This window comes from Balaenoptera ricei, chromosome 11, assembly GCF_028023285.1.
Source record: "Balaenoptera ricei isolate mBalRic1 chromosome 11, mBalRic1.hap2, whole genome shotgun sequence".
Lineage (NCBI taxonomy): Eukaryota > Metazoa > Chordata > Mammalia > Artiodactyla > Balaenopteridae > Balaenoptera > Balaenoptera ricei.
Window position 1 is genome coordinate 98,740,514 of NC_082649.1, and position 23,403 is coordinate 98,763,916.

The 23,403-nt window shown below is 48.6% G+C and overlaps 1 protein-coding gene across 4 annotated transcripts in view; it reads right to left on the reverse strand.

Moving 5' to 3' along the window:
- The window catches only part of SSUH2 (ssu-2 homolog), a 240,647-nt gene that overhangs the window by 183,755 nt on the left and 33,489 nt on the right, over positions 1–23,403 (reverse strand). The window contains exon 14 of one of the 4 annotated variants that reach the window (XR_009505951.1): positions 3,159–3,177. The exons of the other annotated variants lie outside the window; for them this stretch is intronic. The gene's annotated coding sequence lies outside the window, so the exon portion shown is untranslated. Of the gene's footprint in view, positions 1–3,158; positions 3,178–23,403 lie in introns of those variants that run through there. 4 annotated transcript variants of the gene reach the window in all.

Consider the following 23,403-nt stretch of genomic DNA (forward strand, 5'->3'; position numbering starts at 1 on the left):
TCTGTAAGAAGAAATTATTACCTGAAGTTTCTTTCACATCTGAAAATTGATGGAGTAGTAGAGGGTATTTCTATTTTTTTTTGTTGTTTCCTAAGAAGAAATTTTAATTTTCTATTGTTTGTTTCCCTTTGTTTTACGTACCTCAACACAGTGACAACATTATTTTAAGAGACAAGTTGTTAAAGGCAAAATGAGAAAGAGAAAACAGTTTCTGAAACAAGTGTTTTAAAATGAAATTAAAAGCCAGGTCTTCCGTTTGACTAGCGGGGCATCAATAACCTCGGGTGATCTACTTTACTCAATTTAAATAGTTTACTTGAACTTTCCCAGGGTGGTCAGCTGGGTGTCCTTTTGCCCCAGTAAGATATCATCTTTTGGGCTGTAGACTCACAAGAATGATTTCTCTCTGTGTCAAATGGCATCGTTACCCACTTAGAACACAAAATGTCGTGGTCCTGGGAGCTGGACATGCAAAGACATACAAAGTGTGGACAGCACTTCCGGGGCAAGGCATTTTCACTTCATATTCAAAACCACCTTGAGAGAATTACAATAATAATCTCCACTGAACACATAAGAAAACAGGCCTCACTCTTCCTTCAGGAGCCTACACGAGCCCTGGAAAGTCTATGTGTATTATAAATTATTTGAGGAAAATTTGTATCCTTTCCTCTGGTGGTTCCAAAATAATTGCCTTTTCTTTCCACTGGACAAATAAGAGGGGAGGGAGGTGATGGAGATACATATATAATATACCTGTATTATAAACCTTAAATCCTTGCTCTATCACCTTATAAACCGTGTGACTTTAGGCAAGTTACCCCACTTCCTTACACTTAAGTTTTTCTCAGCTGTAAAACGGAGATACTAATGGAACGTGACTGAAACATAGGAAGCACTCAGTAACTATTAGCTAGTATTATTACTGTAATGGTGGTTATTCTTATGTTCTCAGCAGTATGTCAAGGGCTTTAAGCATATCGTTGTCTATTTTATCTCTTTCTGCAGATAGACATCTATCTATTAATATCCAGCTACCTCATTAAACTCAACCGTCTCAGCAACTCTGCAGAATATACTCTCTCATCCCCCTTATGGGAGGGGAAACTCATGTTTTGAAACATTAAATAAACTTCCCCGAAGTCTACACAGTTTATTGGCTTAGAAGTTCAGGGTTTAGAAAAAGCTGTGACTTGGAGGACCTGGCTCCGACACTGGTTTGTGATTGTCCGCAAGTCACTCTGCTTTCTCCCCAGCCTCTGTTTCCTCATCTGGAAGCTGGGAATAACCGATCCCTGCATCCTCAGCGTCCTTGGTGTGGGTACCAGCGGAGACTGTGGCTGTGCAACCCTCTGTCATGATGAAAGAGAACACAAGCTGCCTGGGAGGTCTGCATCTGTTCTGTTCCTGGCTGTGCTCCCGGTTGCCAGCACTTTGGATGCCACGTAGCAGGTACCCAATTTAAAGAAGCTGGATGAATGGGCAAATTAATTGTTTTGCTCAGAGCGGAAGTCTCCTGAATAATTCCCCAAATCCCAGCAATCCTGTGGTTCTCAGGACAAGAGCCTGAGAGGATGATCACGATATCTGTCCCAGGTCTAGCTGTGATTCCAAAGAGGAAAAACAGATCCCGAGATCCAGGAGAGATCGGGACACCTTTATGCCGGCAGCAGCTGTGCCAGAGGGAGGAACGGTTGGTATCCTTGCAAAGGCTGTGGCGCTTGTACCCCGCCTGCCCACAGAGGACCCCTCCACAGGAAGGGGAGAGTCCATGGGGTGTCTCATGAACTGAAGTTCACATAGAAAACTAAATGCCAATCTCACTCATGACCTTATTTTAGCAGTTCAGAGCTCAGCCCCTCTTTCGAAGCCCACACTCAGGTCACGTAGAAAAGCATTCTAACTCACTCACTGGCTGCCCTGTGGGCATCCTTACTTTCAACTTGGGTTTTTCCTACTCTGCTCGGCAGAGATTAAATTCTCATTCGTTTTCTACTGTATCTTGAGGATGTGTATATCTGACAATGAATCATGCCTGGAAAAACGGAGGAAACCCACCAGAGGCAGCCATTTATTTGTTTGCAGATAAAGCTGCAAAGGAACCTAATTAAGGCTTTTATTTTTAATTGAGGTTCAGTTTTGGAATGCTGCATTACCAAGAGCCCAAAGGAATCTACTTTCAGGGTCCTGAGGACTTGAGCAGCTAGACCAGAGGAGAAAGGAGCTGGGAGTCAAAGAAGATGCAGACCGCCTTCCAGGGACAGTGGGAGAGGTCCTGGGGCTGAACAAGAGCCCCCTGCCTGAAGGAGCATGACTTTCCTGGTCACAGAGATGGTCATTCACAATATTATTACCCCCACACGACACAGCGTGCAGACTCAACTGCAAGTTCTTATGAAATGTTTCAGCTGCAAGGTGCTTAGCCCTTTGGGCCTCAGTCTTCTCATCTGTAAATGGGAATCATAATGCTTGCCTAGGTCAGAGTTGTTCTAAGCAGTCCAATGACATGCTGAGTGACAAGGCAACTTTATAAGTGGGACCTTGCTTCCCCAAGTTTGGGCATTCTTTAATTGTCTCATGTCTCCCCCCTCTCCCACCCCTCCTCCAAAGAAATAACGAGCTCTTTCAGGGCCAGGTCCATGGTTTGTCCAGCGGTGAAACGCAGCTCAAAGTGAACAGGCTTTGATAGACATACCTGGGCTTCAATTCTATCCCTGCCATATTCTGGCTGTGTCAACAGGGCCCATTTCTTTTTTTTTTTTTTAATTTATTTAATTAATTTATTTATTTATTTTTGGCTGTGTTGGGTCTTCGTTGCTGCGCGCGGACTTTCTCTAGTTGCGGCGAGCGGGGGCTACTCTTCGTTGCGGTGCACGGGCTTTCTCATTGCAGTGGCTTCTCTCATTGTGGAGCACGGGCTCTAGGCATGCAGGCTTCAGTAGTTGCGGCACGCGGGATCAGTAGTTGTGGCTCACGGGCTCTAGAGCACAGGCTCAGTAGTTGTGGCACACGAGCTTAGTTGCTCCACGGCATGTGGGATCTTCCCGGACCAGGGATTGAACCCGTGTCCCCTGCATTGGCAGGCGGATTCTCAACCACTGCACCACTGGGGAAGCCCGTGGCCCATTTCTTAATCTGAAACTCTCGCTGGATAATGCGGGTCACAACATTTTCCTCCTAGGGTGTCGTGAGGATAAAATGAAATCAGGGATTGACAGTGTGTGACGCTTAGTAAAAGTTCCCATGGAGGGTCATTCTCTTCTCCTCTTTCTTCCCCTAACACACTTGTTCTTATGATCTCACAGTCATCAGGACAGGGCCTCTGCACATAGTGTGGGCAAATTAATGTTTGCTCAATAGATGATTGGTGCTTGATCAATACTTGTTGTAGACCAGCTGGCTAATTCACCCGACCTTGTCATGCAACAAGACTACTTTCTCATAAAGCACCCCAGCCCCCAACCTACTACTCTCTTTGTGGGAAGCCCAGAGGGAACTAACAGAAGTGATATCCTTTCATCAGGTGATAAAAGCAATAAGCTAGATTTCAATGATCTGACGTGCAAATCATCATCATCACCATCATCGTCACTTAGGTAGCTCTAACTCCAAGGCAGTCACTGTCCTAAGAGCTTTACAAATATTCATCTACTCATCAGAGCAGCCCTATGGATGCAGCTGCTGCTATTAACCCCATTTTACACATTAAGTAAGACACAGGAGCCTTAAAGAAGGTCTCCTAGCATATGAAAGATGAAATGATTCAAGTCTCAGAGCTATGAAGAGAATTCCCAATTATGCAATTTTAAACACACACACATACATGTAAATTCACACACTGCGATGAGTTTAAGCCAAATATAAAGTTAGAGGGCACTGTCCCCAAACCACCTTCACTTCTGACACCAACTGCAAACTCGGAGTGGTTCCCGAAACCCTCAAGTTCAATAATTTGCTAGAACCCACAGAACTCATGAAAGCTCTTAGACTCACAGGTATGGTTTATTACAAGGAAAAGATACAGACTGAAACCAGCCAAGAGAAGAAGTGCATAAGGCAGAGTCCATGAGAAATGCCAAACGTGGAGCTTCCACTGCCCCCTTTGCACAGGGTCATGGACAGTTTATTCTCCTGATGTTGACATGGGACAACATGCACAGAGTGTCACCAGCAAGGGAAGCTCACCCAAGCCTCAGAGTCAAGGATGTTCATTGTGGTGCCATTACACAGGCACACCTGATTGATTAATTGATTGCCCCAGGGTTGGTCTAATCTTCACGTCAACTGGTAGACTGACCTACCCACCCTAAATCACCTTGTTGGTCTTTCTGGAATGGCCAGCCCCACCCTAAATCACACTGTTACTATCTGGCTGACTCAGGCAAACAAAGATCGCCTCCCAGGAGCCGAGGGTAAAGGTCAGACCTCCTTTGGGGCAAGGCGAAACTCTTTACTACATATACACACATATATTTGCTGTACTTACACAGATAAGTATATAAATGCCTAGAAAAAAGACTGGAAGGAAACTTACAGACTGTGAACAGTCAGAATAGAATGAAGTGTAACCTAAATATTTCACTCTGTTTTCTTTCTAGATCTCTCTATTTTTAAAAGCTTTTCTGGTGAGACTATATTTGCATATCACTTGTGAGAATAATTACTTTTAAAACCTCAGAGAATAAAGAAAAAAGAGGAAAGAAAACAAAGTCCATTGTGGCTGCCAGGTCTGAATTGCCTCCTCATCCTATAAATAGGATGAAATCTGCTGCCTTGACCCAGTGAGGAATGGCACGGGCTGACCGTGTCATGGAATTCGGAGTTGGGAAATGCTAATAAAATGGTGCACAGCTGGGACCCAGGAGCAAGGGGAAGGAAGGAGGTGAATCCAGCAGTGTAATGACCCTCACACAAGGGTCCGTTTGACCTCCAGCGAACTGGCAGCCAGGCTGAGCTGAGTCCTGGGAGGAGACAAGTGGGGATGGTGGCCGGGATGGAGAACACAGAACTCAGATCTTGGCCGTGAAAACGGGGGAGGGAGGTGAAGGTCAGAGGGGGAGGGAGGTGCAGGTCAGAGGGGGAGGGAGGTGAAGGTCAGAGGAGCAGGAGGAAGTCCCCACTTCGATGCTCCTCCACCCCAAACCCCAGACAGGAGCCCAGGAGAAGTCAGTGGCAAAACCCCAAGTGCCTCCTGTGTGGCACTCCATGGCACTGATCTGTCCTCTTGTCCTAGCCATGCAAAAGCTCTTCTAGCTCAGCACCCCGGGGGCGCCCTGATTTCACCCAATCTCACAGCACAGGTCAGGGCAAGCCCTGGCCCACCTGTCGCTGTCATCAGGACAAACTCCCAGACCCCTGCTCCGTGGGGTCCAGCTGTCCCAAACAAAGGCAAGGCCTGCATTTTTCTTCTGAGAGGCAGTTGTACTTTCCCCTCTGAAAAGACTCTAACAAAACCTAAGAGCAAAGAAAGGCCAATTTACAGTTAGCTGCATAAAAAACACAAATCAGAAATCACTTTGAAACCGTAATTCAAGCACCCTATGGAATCTATATTATTCATGTTCTCCAACATTTTTTTTTCCTTTTTAGAAGAGTCAGATTTTCTGAAAGAGCTCACAGTGCTATTAGAGGCATAAGAGTGAAGTTATAAATACAATGTCTGCTATATACCAGAAACTGCACTAACTCAATTAATCCTCACAATTAATACTGCAAAGTACTACCCCCATTTTACAGATGTGGAAAACTGAGGTTCAGAGAGATTAAGAGGCTCAAGGTCACACAGTGAAGAAAGAGCCATGATACAAACCCAAGACTGATGTGAGAATCTGTATTCTTTCCAGAAGGTCCTAAGATTTCCTGGCTCTCCCAGGCTCCCAGCGACCCAGGAGGTCCTGGTTCCAATTTATCACAGCGACCTATAGTTTATCAGGCTTTATTCCCAAATTCAGCAGCATTCTGAATCCCAAAATGACCTGGGCTGACTTTAAGGTCACCTATTACAGGGACACATTTTCCAAGCCAAAAAACAAGCCCAGAGTCTAACAGATGAATTTTATTCTCCTTCAAGTGTGAAGTCAATCTAGGAAGGTGTCATTTGGACACCAAAGTGTGATGCTTCCAGGGAGAGTTCAATGGTTTACGAAGACCATGGACAGAACTTCAGACACTGGGATTACCCAGGAACCCCGCGTTCCCGTAGCATCCTGTGACACCTTGGGCCCGCCTCTCACCGGGGCATGGATGCTGGTGACTGACATGTGCCTCGCCCAATGGCCTGCAACCTGGAGGACAGAGGCACCTTGGGTGATGGTGAGTACAGAGACAAACTGTGCTGGGGGCGCTGGGGATGGGGGCACTGAAAGAAAGGAGAAAAAGGAAAGGAAGTCAGGGAAAGCGGAAAAGGCGGGAAGGAGGAAGAAAAATAAACCAGAGAAATGTGACACCTACAGTCGCTCTAGTTATAAAACCACTGAGTTCAACCCCTGGAAAAGGTTCCACAGGTGAACAGACCTGTAAGGAGGAGGCTCCCTTTTCCCTGCATGTCAGCCCCGACCCAGCCCTTCCTGGTGACCTCAGGCCCCAGGACCCACACAGGCGGCTGCCGTGTCGGGCTTGCCTCCCTCTGGGTTCCAGGGCCACCTGAAGACCTGGTCCTCCAGACAGATGACGAGGACCACCAGGGGCAGCACAGCTAGCTGCACACAGGACGACCCCCTCGCTGCTTTAACACAACGACAAGTCATTTTGGTAGGGATTACGCATAGACACAGACTATCTGGACCACAGCCCGGCTTCCCCAAGCACCCCTGTGGGTGGGCGAAGAAACGGGAGCTACGTGATGCCCGGCCTGTAAGGTGCTGAATGACCACCCAGCAAAAGGGCGCGGAAGGATGGCTTCACCGGAGCCTGACAGGGACGCACGTGCCCAGTCCCACAGATCGTGTTTCTCAGCCACGGTGTGGACAGCACAGAGCTGACAGGGGCTGCCAACCTCAAGAGAATTAGGACCCAAAAATATCCAGACAGCCTGGAGCAAGAGCGAGAATCCAACAAGGCGAAGCTTCAGTGGGACAGATGCTTGGGCGCCCTGCACTTGGGCCCCGAAACGCAGCTGCCCAAATCCCAGAGGGGGCGGAGCCCTTGACAGCAGCAGCGTGCGTGAGAAAGGCGTGGGGGTTGCGCTGTGTGTCCAGAGCCGGGGTGTCTGCCAAGCAGGGCTGTGACCGTAGCTGCGCGAGGGTCGGAATAAAGGAAGGGCCCGGCTTCTCTCTGCTCCGCGCAGCGCCTCCAGGGCCTCACGCTTTGAGAAGGGCAGCAAAGAGCTGGTACCCATCCACAGGAAAATGATGAGGACAGTGGGGCGGACTGAAGTCATGTCATATGAGCGATGGTGGCAAGAGCTATGTTTAGCCTGGAGAAGCAGCTCAGAGGGGACAGGAGAGCGGCTTTCCGATATCTGAAGGGCTGTCACAACAAAGAGGGATTTTAGTGGGTTCCCTGTGGCTCCACAGGGGGAAACCAGGGCAACGGAAGTGGCATCAAGGCAAACTGGGCTGTCAGAAGTCAGGTTGGTGCTGTCTAGCAGTTCGAGTTGTCTCCAGAGAGAATGAGCTCCCCATCACTGGAAGTAATCAAGTACAAGAAGAATGACCACCTCCTTAGGGGTGTTGGGAAGGGTACTGGCCAGTCAAGATGACCTCTGTGGGACCTTTCATCTCCGAGCTGAGCCTTTCCTGGGAGACCTCGGGAGGGAAGACCTCTCTCTTGAGCGGCATGTCTCCAAAGGCCTTTCCCTTAAATTCCCTGGCTAAAGGCAGGAGCCAAGCACTTTCGACAGCTGCCATCCCACTGATTCCTCTTCCTAAATTAGGCTCCCTGGGGCCTCACACCGGCTGGAGACCAGAGACAAGGGCCCTACGTGCTCTAGAAAGTAATTAAGTCCATGATATCATCACTGACTTGTCCCAAGAACACCGAAGCCCCAGGGGCAGGGCGCCAAGGGTCCTCAAATTACCATTCTTGTTGCAGATTTTGGCCTTTTGTCCCCGAGAGCCCAGGCCCCTGTAAGGCGACCCATGCTAAAGGGCGACTGAAATAGAGCTGAGTGCTGGGATACAGGCTGCCACCCAGGAAGGGGACGTCCAGTCAAGGACACTGGGGAAGTGGCCTCCAACATCCCTGCCTACCTCTTCTCCCTCCACTGTTGTATGCAGTTGTTTTCTCCTCAATCAGCCAAGCAAAGTCAGATGTGGGAGGTGCCCCACAACCAGGAGTAGGATGAGAAACACCCTGAAGCGGGGCAGGACTGGCGAGTCTTGGGCATCTGACCCGCTCACCCAGCGGACGAGTGAGCACTCCCTACGTGTAGGCATTCTGCTACAGTGACTCGAGTCTAACAGCAGGAAAAGAAAGGAATAAGCAGTGAACAGATATTCTCTCTTGCCGCATTTGAGGCAACTAGAGCCCAGAGAGGTTAAGTGACTTGGCGAGGGTCACAGAGCAGTGCCGAGGCCTCAGTCAATTCTTAAACAGAACTGTCAGCCCCACCAGGCCCAGAAGTACCAAGGAGGCCCTTCTACCAACCAATCCACTGGCTCTCTCATCCCTGGATCTTCTTTTTTTTTTCAGGGAATCAGAATTTGCTGGGAATCAAAGCTCCTAAGCAGGTAAAGGAGGTGGGTGGGAAGCCTGCAGGGCAGATAACTCCCAGAAGACCTTGGGGGTTCCAAAGACAAACCTACCTCCTTCCCAAATTCCCATACTGGAGTGACTATAAACCTGGGGGACATGAGAAAAAGGATGGAGACACGACATGTGGCGGGAGGAGAAGAAGCAACATGAAGGACCACGTTCAAATCCTCACTCAAGCAAACCAACTATACAGAAATATGTTTGTCGATTAGCAATTGCATATGGTTCCGTCTAATATTGTACATTCAGAAGTATCTGTGGATGAAATAACACAATTCTAGGATTTCCTTCCAAATAACCCAGTGGGATTAATAGAAGGAGGGAGGTGGTAAGAGATGAAACGAGACTGGCCCTGCGTTAATAATTGCTGAGACCAGGTGCCGGGTACAAGGGGCTCATTATACTTACCATTCTCTCTACTCTTGGATATGTTTGGAATTTATTCTAATTAAAGATTTAGAAAGGAGATGTTGCCAATATTTTGAGCATCACTGCTAATGTCACAGCCTAGAAAGAGAATCTGTAAAGGATGCAAATATTGTGCAAAGGTCAATTTTGGTGTCCGTGATTATGTTAGTGCTTACTAGTCTTTCTGGAAGGCATGTGGGCACATTCCGATTGAGCAGGACAGGGACTGAGAAAAGCACACTCATTAAAGACATGGCCAAAGAGCTGTTCATCCTCACTTCTCTTTTCCAGGAGACCAAGGTGCTGGTTTCAGCCTCCTTCATAGGAAGGGAGTACCTCTGGGGAAGCTCCTAGAAGATGTGGCGGGTTTCCTGTCCCTTTAATTGCTCCGTGGTGGTCTCGGAGCAGGGCTATTGTACCCTGGCTCCAGTGATGTCACCAGCAAGCCTGCTTTGGAGATTCCAGCCACCCCTCCACAGAGCCTGGCCCATCCAAACCCAGTTGCTCAGATGCCTTCTCTAAATAGAAGGCTTGTGTGATGATGCCTCCCTCCTGCCTGCTTGAGGAAGCCAGGCTGGCAGGCCACGCTGATTAATCCTGAGCTTATTTTTACCTGCATCCACCTGTCGATGTCAATTTCCACAGGTCCTGAATCATGCAGCCATGTGGTGTGGTGACAGGACAGCCTGACTTCAGGACAGGACTGTCCCTGGTGTAGGGTGAATTCCACTGGCAGTTCAGGGATGGCCCTGGGTGGTCCACAGACCCAGCATGAAATGACACTGGCTCACACAGCAGGAGATTTACCATTCTCATCGTCAGTTCTCTCCAAATCATGCTGGTTACTGCAGGGAAAAGTCTCACTTTGCTGCCAGTAAGTCTTTAACATCTTTCTAACAATAGTTAATTTCCCTTTTAACAAACAGAGAGCAAACCTCAGGTTTGCGGTCCTTGCAGACAACAATATCTAGCTAAGATGGAATAACTTTGATTTTCATCACGTCTAATTCTGCAGCTGCTTTCCGTGTATGGAAATGATGCTGGCTTCCCATGCACAACCGTAAGACAAGGCAAAGAAATGTTCAGTAAATATAATTCAGGTGTTCTGCGAAGTGTGAGGAAACAGAATTAACATGGAGCTAATGAAGTTTGCATAGGCCCCCTCCAGCAGCTGCCCCACCTCCATCCAACACAAGGGACAGTGCGCAGAGATCAGAGAGGACAGGGAAGGCATCTTAGCTGACTGGGGTTAAGATATCCCACAGTCAACTTTTCAAATTCTACAAAGGCATAGAACCATCTGAATATATTCTATTTGGGTTTTATTTTCTTGGTCATCAGGCCTAGAACTCCAGGAGTCCTCCCTGACTTTTCCTTCAAATCCCACTTGCCAGCCCCATTCCTGTTATCACCATCATTATCACCATTATCATTATCTTCACTAGCATCACCATCAGCAATGGATGGCATTTACTGCATCAGAGACCAAGCTCTTAACCATTACAAATTCCTGCCTTTAATGCAATCAATCACTGACCTAGCTTAGGCCTTTAGCATTTCTTTTCTGGTCATCAAAACTATCTAACCAATCTACCTGCCTCCTATCTCCCACCCCTATCCCCATAGGAACCAAGCCATCCACTGTTCGGCACCAGCCTGACCTATATAACACTCAAATCTGCCCCAGAGACTCCCGGCCTAAAATCTTCCAAAGCTGTTTCACCACTAGATGGTATAAACCCCTTGCACCTATTGGGGCTCCTTGATAGAAAGTGATACAAAGATTCTGGGTAATTTAAGAAAGGAAGAACGGCAAGGGCAGGGAATGTATTAGAAAGACACGAGGTAGCTCACTTAAGTTAAGCATGGGGCCAAAGATAAAATAAGCACTCATCTCAAGTTTGTTGGATGGATAAATGAATGAGAGAATAAGAGAATGAATAGGGCAGGCTGCTTGGTGAACATCATTTGTTTTTAATCTGATTTGGAATTGCCTGAAAAGCCCCTAGTGGATGAGGCTCTGAACCACACATAACCCCCTCCCCACTACTCCCATCTGTTTCTGAGTTGGAAGGACTCCCAGAAAACATTCACAGGTAAAATAAGTAAAGCGCCAGCCTGGAACCTGGAGATTTACACGTTAGTCCTGGCTCCACCACTCACTGGGTGGGCATTCTTGGGCTAGACACGTCCCCCCTCTCAGCCTCAGTTTCCACGTCTGTAAGATGGCCACATCCAGCAACTCCAAGTTGCCGGTGCTCAGAGGGAAAAGTAATGGAGTGTAATTGCGTAAACCCTGGATAAATCCAAACACAAGCTCTGAGAATCAACTTTCTCACTTGTATTTTTGAGTTACTATTAAAATGAACTCTACCCAGCCAAGAGAAATGATGGGGTCACGGCGGCCACTCACAGGAAAAGGGCTTTGTTCAGGAGAAGGGTAGCCCTGGGTTTCCATAGCTGCTACTAAGAATCCACTAAGTGCATTTACAGCACCAGGGCAGCAGGAGGAAGTTGAAAATTAAAGGTGAATGAGCTGGGATCTAGCTACCATCCAGCAAGTGGATTACACAATAAAACATATATTTTGTTTTCTTTTTTTTTTAGAACATATATTTTGGACGTGTGTGTGCGTGCACGCATGCATGCATAAGTGTATGTGCACTCAGTGGAAAAGGCCCTAGAAACCTTTCCAGCACTAACGCACAAAGCTGAGGAAACGGAGACTCAGAAAGTCTCAAATACCTGCTTTTGACGTGACCACTGATTTTGCACCAATGGTCTCTACAGCCCAGGTGCCCTGATTCCACAGCCAGTGCGTGCCTGCTCTCTCATAAAACTCCCACCCGTGAATTCTTTCTACGACACATCCTGCTGCTTCTCCACGGGGATTGGCTGCCCCCTCAGTCTCCTGGTATGCCCGAGCCCATGGGAGGCAGGTGCAGACACGTTCTGCCACGTGAGCACAACATACAGCGTTTTTTGTTCTAAGTGGATTGGCACCAACCCACTCTCAACCTGCCAAAAATCTCCTGTGTTCTTTGGGCTCAAGCCCAAGGTCATCATATCACTTTCCAGGGAGCCATGGAATTGGCCCGAGATAGAAGAAACATCTGGAAAGTAGAAAATGGATATGTATTACTCTTGGAAGCAGAGCAGCTCTCACCCACCGCACCTCACAACAGGCATTTGGCTCCCCTTCAAGACCTATGGAGGTGGGACCTGGGGGAGGCGGGGCTGGGGCCTGGGGGCGGGGCCAGGCCCTGAGGAGAGGTTGTACCAAATTCCCCATAGGCAAAGCTACCTTGAGACTTGCACCCTCCTGGGTGACAGGCAGGAGAAATGGGGCTAGTATAGCTCCTCTGCAAGGCAAGACATCAGTATACAACAGGAGACTTAAAAAACTACACACAATGTTGCACACAAACGTTGTACTCACATTTTTGTGTTTATCTCAGATTATTTCCTTCATTCAGAATTTAAAAGTGGAATTACGGCATCAAAGGCCATGCGCATATATATGTGTATTGAACAATATATACTACATATTCAATATATATTTTATATTCAATATATATTATATATTGAACAATATATAATATATATGTGCATATATAGATATCATCATATATATATCTACAATAACAGAAAAATAAAAATTAGAAAAGAAAAAGAAAAAACTTAGATGCCTCCTGTCACAGGAAAAGTTATGTAAACAAATTTTGTCAATTTATATGATATTTAAAATTTGTGAAAGCTTAAAAAATCATGTTTATCCATAATGTTTGCTCATAACGCCAGGAGAAAGAAGAAGAACGCAAAGTTATAAGAACAGAACAACTACTTGGTGGAAGAAAAAAGCCTCTAAGGAAATACACTAAGATAGTAACTACGGTATACCTAGGTGGTAAGATCCTGGATGATTTCTCTTTTATGCTGTGGTTTTCAAACGGCCTGTAATGAATCTGAATCGCTTTTATAATCAGAAAAAGGGAGGAGCATCTTTTCAGTCTCAGCAGAGCCCTCTGAGCTGACCTGCCCTGCGAGCCCTGTAAATGCCCTGGCTGTGCCCCTCCCTTACCTGGGGGCTCCATTCTGGGTGGGGCTTTTTTTTTTTGGTTTCTTTGGTTTTGTTTTTTTGGCCACACCTTGTGGGATCTTAGTTTCCCGACCAGGGATCAAACCCGGGCTCTCACCGCTGGACCTCCAGGGAATTCCCAGCGGCCCCATTCTGAATTTACGTCTAACATCTCCTCTGGTGTCTGGTCTTGGGCCAGGCCCCGTTTTCACTCCAGCTCCTTCAATGCTGTCTTCTACTTGACATGTAACCTTGAACCACTTAGAGCCTCCGTTTCCACGTCAATGAAATGCCCACACCCAGCAAATCTCAATTCCCCACCCTCTGTGTCTTAAGATCCTGGCTGTTCCCAGCCTTCGTCAAAGGAGGACCACTCCATAATGGCCCAAGGGGTCCCAGCCTGGGTGACCTCCCTCCCGGAGCCACTCTGATGTTCTGAGACTCACATTTCCAAGTGACCATGGCCGCACGGGGCAGCTAGGCTGTTGGGAGACCCCTGGAGAGCTCCTGAATGTGTTTGCTGTAACCCCAGTCAGCTCTCCCTTCATCTGAGTGAACTCCCGCTTCAGCCTCTTGCCTGGGATGCAGAAGCCATCCCTTTACAAACCTCCAAGAGAAATGCACTCACCCCACGTGGGCTGGCCAGAGTCCCGGCAGGAAACAGCCAGCATGCTCAAATTAGGATCATTTAGGGAATGTTTAACAGAGGGAAATTTTACAAAGGTGTGGGCAGGGTGCAAAGACACCCCCAGGGACCATGTGCTTCTCTGTCATTAGCAACAGCCCACCCAACGTGATGAGGATGTAGGAAAACAAATATCCCCCCTCATCGCTCTCCTCCTTCCCCCTGATGCCCTGACCAGACGTAAATGGGGGCGCCCCACTGGCCGAACCCAAACCTCCCTGTTGGCCAAACCCAAAGGAAGCCAGAGGGCAAGGAGCCCACGCAGACTGGCCTCCCGGGGCGAGGGGAGCAAAGAGAAGAGATGCTGCCCACCAAGCATTAGGAGATTTCTGAATAATTTCTAACGGCAGCGTGCGTGTTCACAGGGAAGGCCCATGTCAGCCAGCACCCTGAACTTCCCTTGGAAAGTTCCCCACCTGGCAGTCTACGTTCCTTAGGCCCCTCTCACCTCAGCAACGCTATTTCTCTCCCTGTCTCCTGCCCTTCCTCCACCTGGTGGCCAGCTTTTTAAACCAGTCATTCCCTCCCCAGCTGCAAACCTCTCCCTCCTTCATCATGCAGAGCAGTTCAGAGAGCATCCTGCCCTCTGGTGCAAGGGGTCACCACGCCTGTCTTCCCGACCATACAGCGCTCTCCCCAGGAGGCAACCTGGCAAACTGTCTTCTCGTCTCATTTCACGTTTTTGTCATTCGCACTGCACAGCTCAAACTCCTTACTCGCTGCAAAGCCTTATCTGGGGAGTGTTGCAAAAAATAATTTTCCCTAATTGATCTGGATAAACATGTGTCTGTCGATACAGATCCCATCCTTTCACAGATCATTTGCTGCGTCTCCAGCTATACACCCCAGGGCAACACTAAGCAGGCTCAGTGAATCTGCTTCGAGAAAGTCCTCTCCGAGACAAGCTGGAGGAACGAGAAAAATAAGCAGGTGCTTGGAGCTGGAAGGAGTTTCATGTTGGTGTCATCACATCTGGTCTGTCCCCTGCAAGGATCTAGATTCCCTGGCACCCACCAAGAGACACAGCCCCGGAGTCACCTGCCCAGCGCCACCCCACACTGGCTCTGCAGCCCAGCTTGACCTCATTCTGTCTCTAAGTGACATCTGTCCTCTGTGCACCCTCCTCTTTCATCTCTGGGTATCCTGCCTTGATCTGCAGGCAGTGGGACGTGACGGGCACGACTCCGAGCCCAGCCACACGGTGGACAGGTGACAGCAAGCTGGGGGCTCCGGGACGAGAGCATGGAAGCTGGACCCAGGGATGGTCGGGGCTCAGACACCAGGAAACGAGGCTGGGGATGCCCAAAGGGGTCTGTGCCCTGAGAAGTGAGGCGGGTCTGGGCTCTAGGTCATGGCTGGCTCACCAGGAGTCATCAGTTACAAGAGGGGACAGAGCCAGAATCAGAGGCAGTGACCTCACGGGCAATCGGAGCGGCCGGGGTGGCCAGGGAGGCAAAGACGGGGAAGGAAGCGCCATGCTCCATGGAGGGAGGAGCTTCTTGGAACACGCAAGCCTTTTGCTTTTGTGGCCATGCTGCGGGCCATGTGGGATCTTAGTTCCCCGACCAGGGATCGAACCCGCGCCCCCTGCAGTGGAAGCGTGGAGTCTTAACCTCCGGACCACCAGGGAAGTCCCAAGACTCCTCTGGCCTTAAAGGAGCTCCCTTCAATTCCACACAAGGGAACTAGAAAGCAGAAGACCTGGCCCCAGTCCAACCTGCCCCATGACTGCAGGCAGGAAGCTCAACCTCTGTGAACCTGTTTTCTCATCTTTGAAATGGGTCTTAAAGTAAATGGGTTTCAGAGGACTGAAAAGTGAATCAGACCGAGACGGCAGACAGAAAAACGTTTTGTAAATAGGCAGTTGGTAGCTGATGTGGTTTAAAACGTTCTTTCCGGCCTAAAAGGAGGGCCCCTCGAAGGAGCCTTCAGTGCTTTATCCCAAAGTAGGAATGCATGGCGGTTGGGAAGAGGGAGGAAGGATTCTGAGCCTGAGTATTGTGAATTTTAGACGTGACTGTGACCCTTACTCTTTAGGAAACCTGGAACAAGACATTTTGGGTTTCTCTGCATCTGTTTCAACATTTTTCAAGTGAGAAAAAGAATTCCAGCTTTCCCTCAGATCTAGAGTGAGGACCAAATGAAGACAAAAGAATTCAGTAAAATACAGTAACAGAAAAATAATAGTACCTACCCTTTAATAAGCGCTTGCTCTGGGCCAAGCACTGTCTCACCTACGGCCCACAGCGATGTTCCTAGATGTAACAGTAGTAGTAACAACAATCGCTGACGCTGGATTGATGACAGTACTCGTTACTGAGCACTCACCATGCACCAGGCCCTGTTCGAAGGGCTTTCCAGGTATTTCCTACCTCTAGTTCCCCCAGTGGCTCTCGGAGGAGTAGGTACTAATTAACACCCCATCCTGTAGCTGGACAGGCTGAGTTCACAGGGGTTGATAAGCCAAGGTCACAGGGCCAAGAACGGCACAGCTGGGATTCACTCAAATGCAGGGCTGGTTCTCCAATGTATCATATGTACACTGTGAGCGTGTGTGCTACAGCTATCATATACTGTCTGATACCTAAGTAATTCTAGTCCCGAGAATGATGGGCAAGGAGAAGAATCACACGGGGCTCTGCCAGTCACCTCGCCCAGGACAATGACACCAACAGGAAGCCACAGACAGGACCCTTATGTGCGTTCCAAAATGAAGCTGTTCCTGCGTAGCTGAAGAGGAGACCTGGAACCAACCCACCTGGAGAAACTTGGGGCCCAAACCTCTACCCAAGAAGAACAACTCACTTCCACTCAGCAGCTGCCCCCAGTCGCCCCCGGGGCTGCTCTGCCCACCCAGTCTAGGGCGGGCCCTAGACGGGGAGCCTGCTGTCACATTGGCTGCTTTGCACATTTATCCTCAGGAGTGACGGGGGCTCGCCCCTTCTCACACCCACACAGAAGCATACCATCTACACTGGCACACTGCATGTGTACCCAGGATCAAAAGATATCCTGGCTCTAAGCTTCCTTGCTCTGTGACTTTGGGAGAGTGATTCAAACTCTCTGTGCCTCAATCTGCTCACCTGTAAGATGGGGACGAAAAAAAGTCCCTCCTTGTAGAGAAAAGGGAACCGTCCTGCACTGTTGGTAGGAATGTAAATTGGTGCAGCCACTATGGAGAATAGTATGGAGGTTCCTTAAAAAACTAAAAATAGAGCTACCATACGACCCAGCAATCCCACTCCTGGGTGTATATCCAGAAAAGACAAAAACTCTAATTCGAAAATATACATGCACCCTAATGTTCACAGCAGCACTGTTTACAATTGAACAACACATGGAAGCAACCTAAATGTCCATGAACAGATGAATGGATAAAGAAGACATGGTACACATATACAATGGAATATTACTCAGCCATAAAAAAGAATGAAATAATGTCATTTGCAGCAACATGCATGGACCTAGAGATGATCATACTAAGTGAAGTAAATTAGACAGAGAAAGACAAATATCATATAATATCACTTATATGTGGAATCGTAAAAAATGACACAAATGAACTTATTTACAAAACAGAAATAGACTCAGACATGGAAAACAAACTTATGGTTACCAAAGGGGAAAGGGGGTATGGATAAACTAGGAGTTTGGGGTTAACAGATACACACTACTGTATATAAAATAAACAACAAGGACCTGTTGTATAGCAAGAGAACTCTACTCAACATCTTGTAATATCCTACAATAGAGTAGAATCTGAAAAAGAATAGATATATGTATATATGTATAACTGAATCACTTTACTATACAACTGAAACTAACACAACCATACTTCAACAATAAGTAATCAACTTATTTCTGAAGTAAGTCAACTATACTTCAACAACAACAATAATAATAATAGGGCTTCCCTGGTGGCGCAGTGGTTGAGAATCTGCCTGCTAATGCAGGGGATACGGGTTCAAGCCCTGGTCTGGGAAGATCCCACATGCCGCGGAGCAACTGGGCCCGTGAGCCACAATTACTGAGCCTGCGCGTCTGGAGCTCCGCAACAAGAGAGGCCGCGATAGTGAGAGGCCCGCGCACCGCAATGAAGAGTGGCCCCCACTTGCCGCAGCTAGAGGAAGCCCTAGCACAGAAACGAAGACCCAACACAGCCAAAAAAATAAATAAATAAATAATAATTTAAAAAATAATAATAATAATAAAGTTAGAGTTAAGTTTTGAACAAGGGGACTGGTTTTGCTAAACAAACAGTACAGTTTAGGAATACCTTAAATAATCAATAGAAAGTGTTGGAGGATTACATTAATAATGATAAAGAAAAAAAAAAGTCCTTCCTTCCTAAAACTGTTGAGAAGATTTAGGGGCTAACACTTATAAAATGGTTACAGCAGCACATGATAAGCTTAGTAAAGTCTTATATTTGCCATAATTATTCCTGGTTGCAATCAGTAAAAAAGCGAAACAGGAGTTGGGAGGGGTCACAGCACCTCCCAAGGCTAGATTAGACGAATCTCACAGAACTTTGTAATATGACTGAGGTGGGAAGAGACAACAGTTCTGTCAGTATAACAAGGTTCAGACACTGGGCTGGGTCTCCTGCATGGAACTGCGATGACTGGCCACAAGCCCCTAAGGTGAGATGCTTGGATTTCTACCAGGTACCTAGGAGCAGCCAAAAAAAAAAAAAAAACGACCAAGAAGAATGGGACTTCCCTGATGGTCCAGTGGTTAAGACTTCACCTTCCAATGCAGGGGGTGCGGGTTCGATCCCTGATCAGGGAGCTAAGATCCCACATGCCTCATGGCCAAAAAACCAAAACATAAAACAGAAGCAATATTGTAACAAATTCCATAAAGACTTTAAAAAATGGTCCACATCAAAAAAAAAAACAAGCAAGAAGTAGCGTCTCTCTCCTTCTGATCTCTTGCAGGAACCCACAGCACCACAGGGAGGGCAAGGATCAGACTGAAGGGCTACCCGGCACCCGGGGAGGGGGGTGAAGGTGAGCAGCCAGTCACCGAGCTACCTTCCTTCACAGGATGAGAGCCCCACTGTCTAGCTCAGGAAGGCGTCAGCAGCAGGCCTGGGGACAAGGAGTGACAAAGGCATGAGTCTCCCATCACGCTTATTGCTAAGTCATGGCCACGTCTCCCTCCCCCACCAAACCAGACAGAGCATGGGTTCTGGAGCCAGACTGCCCATGTCCAAATGTCCAAATCCCTGCTTCTCCCCTCGATGTGGGACTTCGACTTAACTCCTCTGGGCCTGAGTCCTTCCTCTCTCAAGTGGAGGTCCGGTTCATACTTCCCTTGCAGTACTGACATCAGACGACACACGTCAGGAGCCCAGAACAGCATCTGACACACGGGCGGTACTCCCGAAATGTTCACTATCATTTTGAAGACCGAGGGTCCTCAAGGCCAGATCAGGGCCTGATCCACCTCTGCTTCCCCTGTCCCTTAGATTCAAGAGCTAACGTGTTGACCTAAAGCCCTAACTTCCAGTCTGGCATCTCAAGTCTGCCTTCCTAAATGTCACTATGGATTTCCATGGTGTCTTTTTGGAAGGATAAAGCAGTTTTAAGTGCAACCAATGAATAATGGAAGATATACTAAATACACCTCTGAAGAAACTTTCTGGAGCCACCCTGAGTTCCCTGAGGTGACCCGATAGCCCAAGGACCGCTGACAGTGAGAGGCCCTCACAGGGTTCTGATTTTACCGGATAAGACACTCCTCCCGCTGGCAGGAGAAACGCTCTGAGGCTTCATGTGTGTGCACCTGTGGCACCCTGGTGGAGAGAGTCGAAGGCAGCAGGAAGCCTTGGAAACCGTGGAGGTTGTCTTTCCCACTCCTAACATGAAAAATACGTGTGCAGGTGCTGTAGTCTGCAAAGCGCTTTCCCACTCCCTGTCTTACATGAGCCTTCAAACAACCCTGCAAGGGAGGTAGGACAGGGATTCTCCCCACTTCACAGATGAAGAAACAGGTCTAGAGAAGGTCAGCCCATGGTGAGCTAAGAACTGAAATTTCAGGCTCAAAGTTCTGATTCCAAAGCTGTTTTTTGACTCCAAATGTCAATTTTCTGTTCTAACCATTTGTAAGAATCATCTTGGGACACTGAGTAAAACTACAGAATCTCAGCCACTAAAAGCCCAAATATCTAGGGCTGGGGCTGGGAATCTGCATTTTCGACAAACTTTCTAGGTGACACCAAGTGCAGTCAGGTCCAGATACTCCGCCTGGCTTTTGGAAAACACTGCCTGATATCACACAACCGCAGACTCTGTGCTTAGCCACCTTCTAAGTTTGTGTGGGCTGCTAGAACAGAATAGCGTAGACAGGGAGGCTTATAAACAAAAGAAATGCATATCTCACAGTTCTAAAGACTGCAAGTCCAAGACCAAAGTGCCAGCAAATCGGTTTGCGGTGAGGGTCTGCTTCTTAGTTCAGAAACAGCCATCTTCTAGCTTTAACCTCACGTGACAAGGGAGCTCCCTGGGGTCTCTTTTATAAGGGCACTGATCCCATAAATGACAGCTCTGCCCTCATGACCTAAGCATCTCCCCAAGGCCCCACCTCCAAATACCATCACATTAGGGGGTTAGGATTTCAACATATGAATTTGGGGGGGACATGCAGTTTACAGCACCCTCCTTCTGCTCTACGCCCAATGCTAAGGGTCTAATCTCTTCCTCCCAGCATGTGCCTCTCCCTGGACCCCCTCAACAGCCCAGATCTCTTGAGAACTCGTGTGCCATGCATACCCCGCACACTATTCATTTAGTCTCCCCACAATCCTAATGGTCAGTACTCCCGTCTTACAGATGGAGGCCTCTGGGCAAGCATGAGTGAGCTGCAAGTTGTGAACCCCAGGCCGTGACCACGGAGACCACACTGCGTGGCTTTGTGCCACACCGTAATGTCCCATCCTGTGTCCCAGCCCCCTGAAAGTTCTGCCAGATTTTCTGATCATGGGACAAAAACAGATTGTCACTAAAATGACAGTGACTTATTCTGGCCTAAAAGATGAGCTCCCCATGTCCAGGTCACATCTTTCTTTTAGCAGGAAATCCCAATTCCATCAGCTGATGGGTAAAAAGCAAAGACATGCCCCAGACTTGAAGAAGACATAAAGACAAGTAGCAACACGCTCCTACAGCTTGGGGACCAGGCTAGAGGGAGGGGACCCCAAGTCTGAACGCCCCAGGGCCACTCTGCTCCAAAGTACAGGAAAATTATCAACTGCCTAGAGTACCGCTAGACAGAACACTCTATGGTGCTTTCCTCGACGCGTGTTTCACTCTGAGGAATACACAATCAGAAAATAAGCTCAGGTCAAAGGTTTAATTCTTTGAAGGAAAAAAAAAAAAAAAAGACAGAGAAATTTCTCAGGATTGGCCTGTGGTCTGTTAGAGATGCAGCCCACCTCCCAGAACAGGAGTGAGAGGCTCGCCGGGCCGCGTTCCGTGGGCTCCCAGACGCCGGAGGTTGGACGCGAGGAGGGGGCAGGTGTCCGGGAGGCCGCTGGGCCCCCCCTCACCAACCATAGCAGCCCCACTTGATCTGTGAGCCGGGTTTATGTATCTGGGTCCCACAGATTTTGCAGTGGAAAAGGTGAAATTTTAAAAGGAAAACTGGGATCAAATGCAACTCTCCAAAGTACAGAAAGAAAACTGAAGCCCCAGAGGGGCCTGAACGGACTTGTCCAGGGCCACACAGCTGATAGAGGCCAGGCCGGAATTAAAATCTGGTGTTTTTTGTGTTAAATCAACGTGCGGCACCTCCTCCTAGCCCTAGGGTCACGCTTGGCGGTCATCACTGACACGCACCACTCTCACGTAAGGCGGTGACGAGCAAAAACCCAGCCGCCGGCCGGCCGGTGGTGCAGCGGAGGCCGAGACAAAGCAAATCAGGGACCAGCGCACGCGCATGCGCCCCGAGACACGAGCGCAGAGGAGGGGCCGCTGGATGCCGCCCGACCGGAGGGCAAGGTGAAAACGACGCGGGAAAGTAGTGCGTGTGAGCTGAGCTGAAGGATGAAGAAGGGGAGCTGGCGGAATGGAGGTCACTCGCACTCACTCTGGTGCACGAGGCCCTGCTCACGGGTCACCTGGAGAGGCGCTGTGACAAGCATTCAGGCCCTGCCCGTCCCCACAAAAGAGTTTCCTTCTGGGAAGAGACGGCCTTTCCAGGTACTGAGCACCTACTGAGGCTGAGCTCTGCCCGCCTGATCTCTTTTCAACCCGCCCTGCAAAGCAAGTGGTATCCCATCTCACAGATGAGGTAACTGAGGCTCAGCGAGGTTAAAAGAACTGCCCAGTGTCACACAGCTGATTAACGGGCAGGGCCAGAATTTGAACCGGAGTGTGTATGCTCTTTCCACAATCCCTGACTATGAAATGTAAGGAAAAGGAGACTGGAATTCAAGCTGAAGGTCGCAGCCACTGAATCTAGAAGGGTGTTTCCCGCTGAGAAACATATCGCCGCAGTCCTGACTGAGAAAACACAGTTCTCTCATCGTGCTCCCTATCAAGGGTTGCACATGAACTAGAAATTGAAGTTGGCTGTGGTACAACAAGCTGATAGGTGTTGAAGGCCAGGGTATAGGGAACTACAGCGAACGACAGGGACCAGGAGAGAAGGGAGGAAAACCAGGTGGGGGAGGAAGTCCCTCCTGCCTTCTAAGCAGTGATCCTCTCCGCCTGGCAAGCAGACACACACACACACACACACACACCCCCATGCACACACAACATGCAATACACACAAATACACACACATCATGCATGCACACACAACATACACACCACGCGCACACACATACACACCTATGCACATGCTCATGTACAAATACATGCATGCACATCATATGCACACATATATACACACAGGCACATTCATCCACACGCTTGTAACCACTACCGCCATCTTGCCTCCTAGGCATCCTCATCTTGTAAAGCCACCTGACTCACATGGATTCTTTCCTTATCCTCTGCTTACAGACAGCCTCTCCTCCCATTCTGTAGTCTCAGGGCAGAGACATCAGATCCGTGGGAAACCCTCACCAAGGCCTGAGTGGCTCCGGCCGCCAGGCAGAGGCCCAGCATCTGTCAGTGACTGGTAAAGAACAGGGCTGGTGTTCTCCTTTGGCAGGGCCATAAAGAAAAAGCCAGCCACTTGAGCCTCACATCCTTCTACAGCAAAATTGAATCGGGACCAGAGTCACCGTGTGCAGTGGCCAGTTTGGGGGTTACAGCTGCCCTTGCATTCTGTTCTCTACCCTCCAGGGACTTCAGCTGGGTCTGGGCCTACCAGCAACAGCCAACTCGGCCCTAGGATAACAGGCAGAAAGAGCAAATTAAGTCAGATCCTGGCTGCAGCGAAGGTCATAAAAACAGATAACACTGCAGGGGAAAACACACAACAGTTATCAAACAGCCGGAGGACCCAGTAACCATCTGGGATTTTGCCAGAACCACCAGAACTAAGGGGCCCTACGGCTGGTGGCTCACTGAGGCTCAATTAG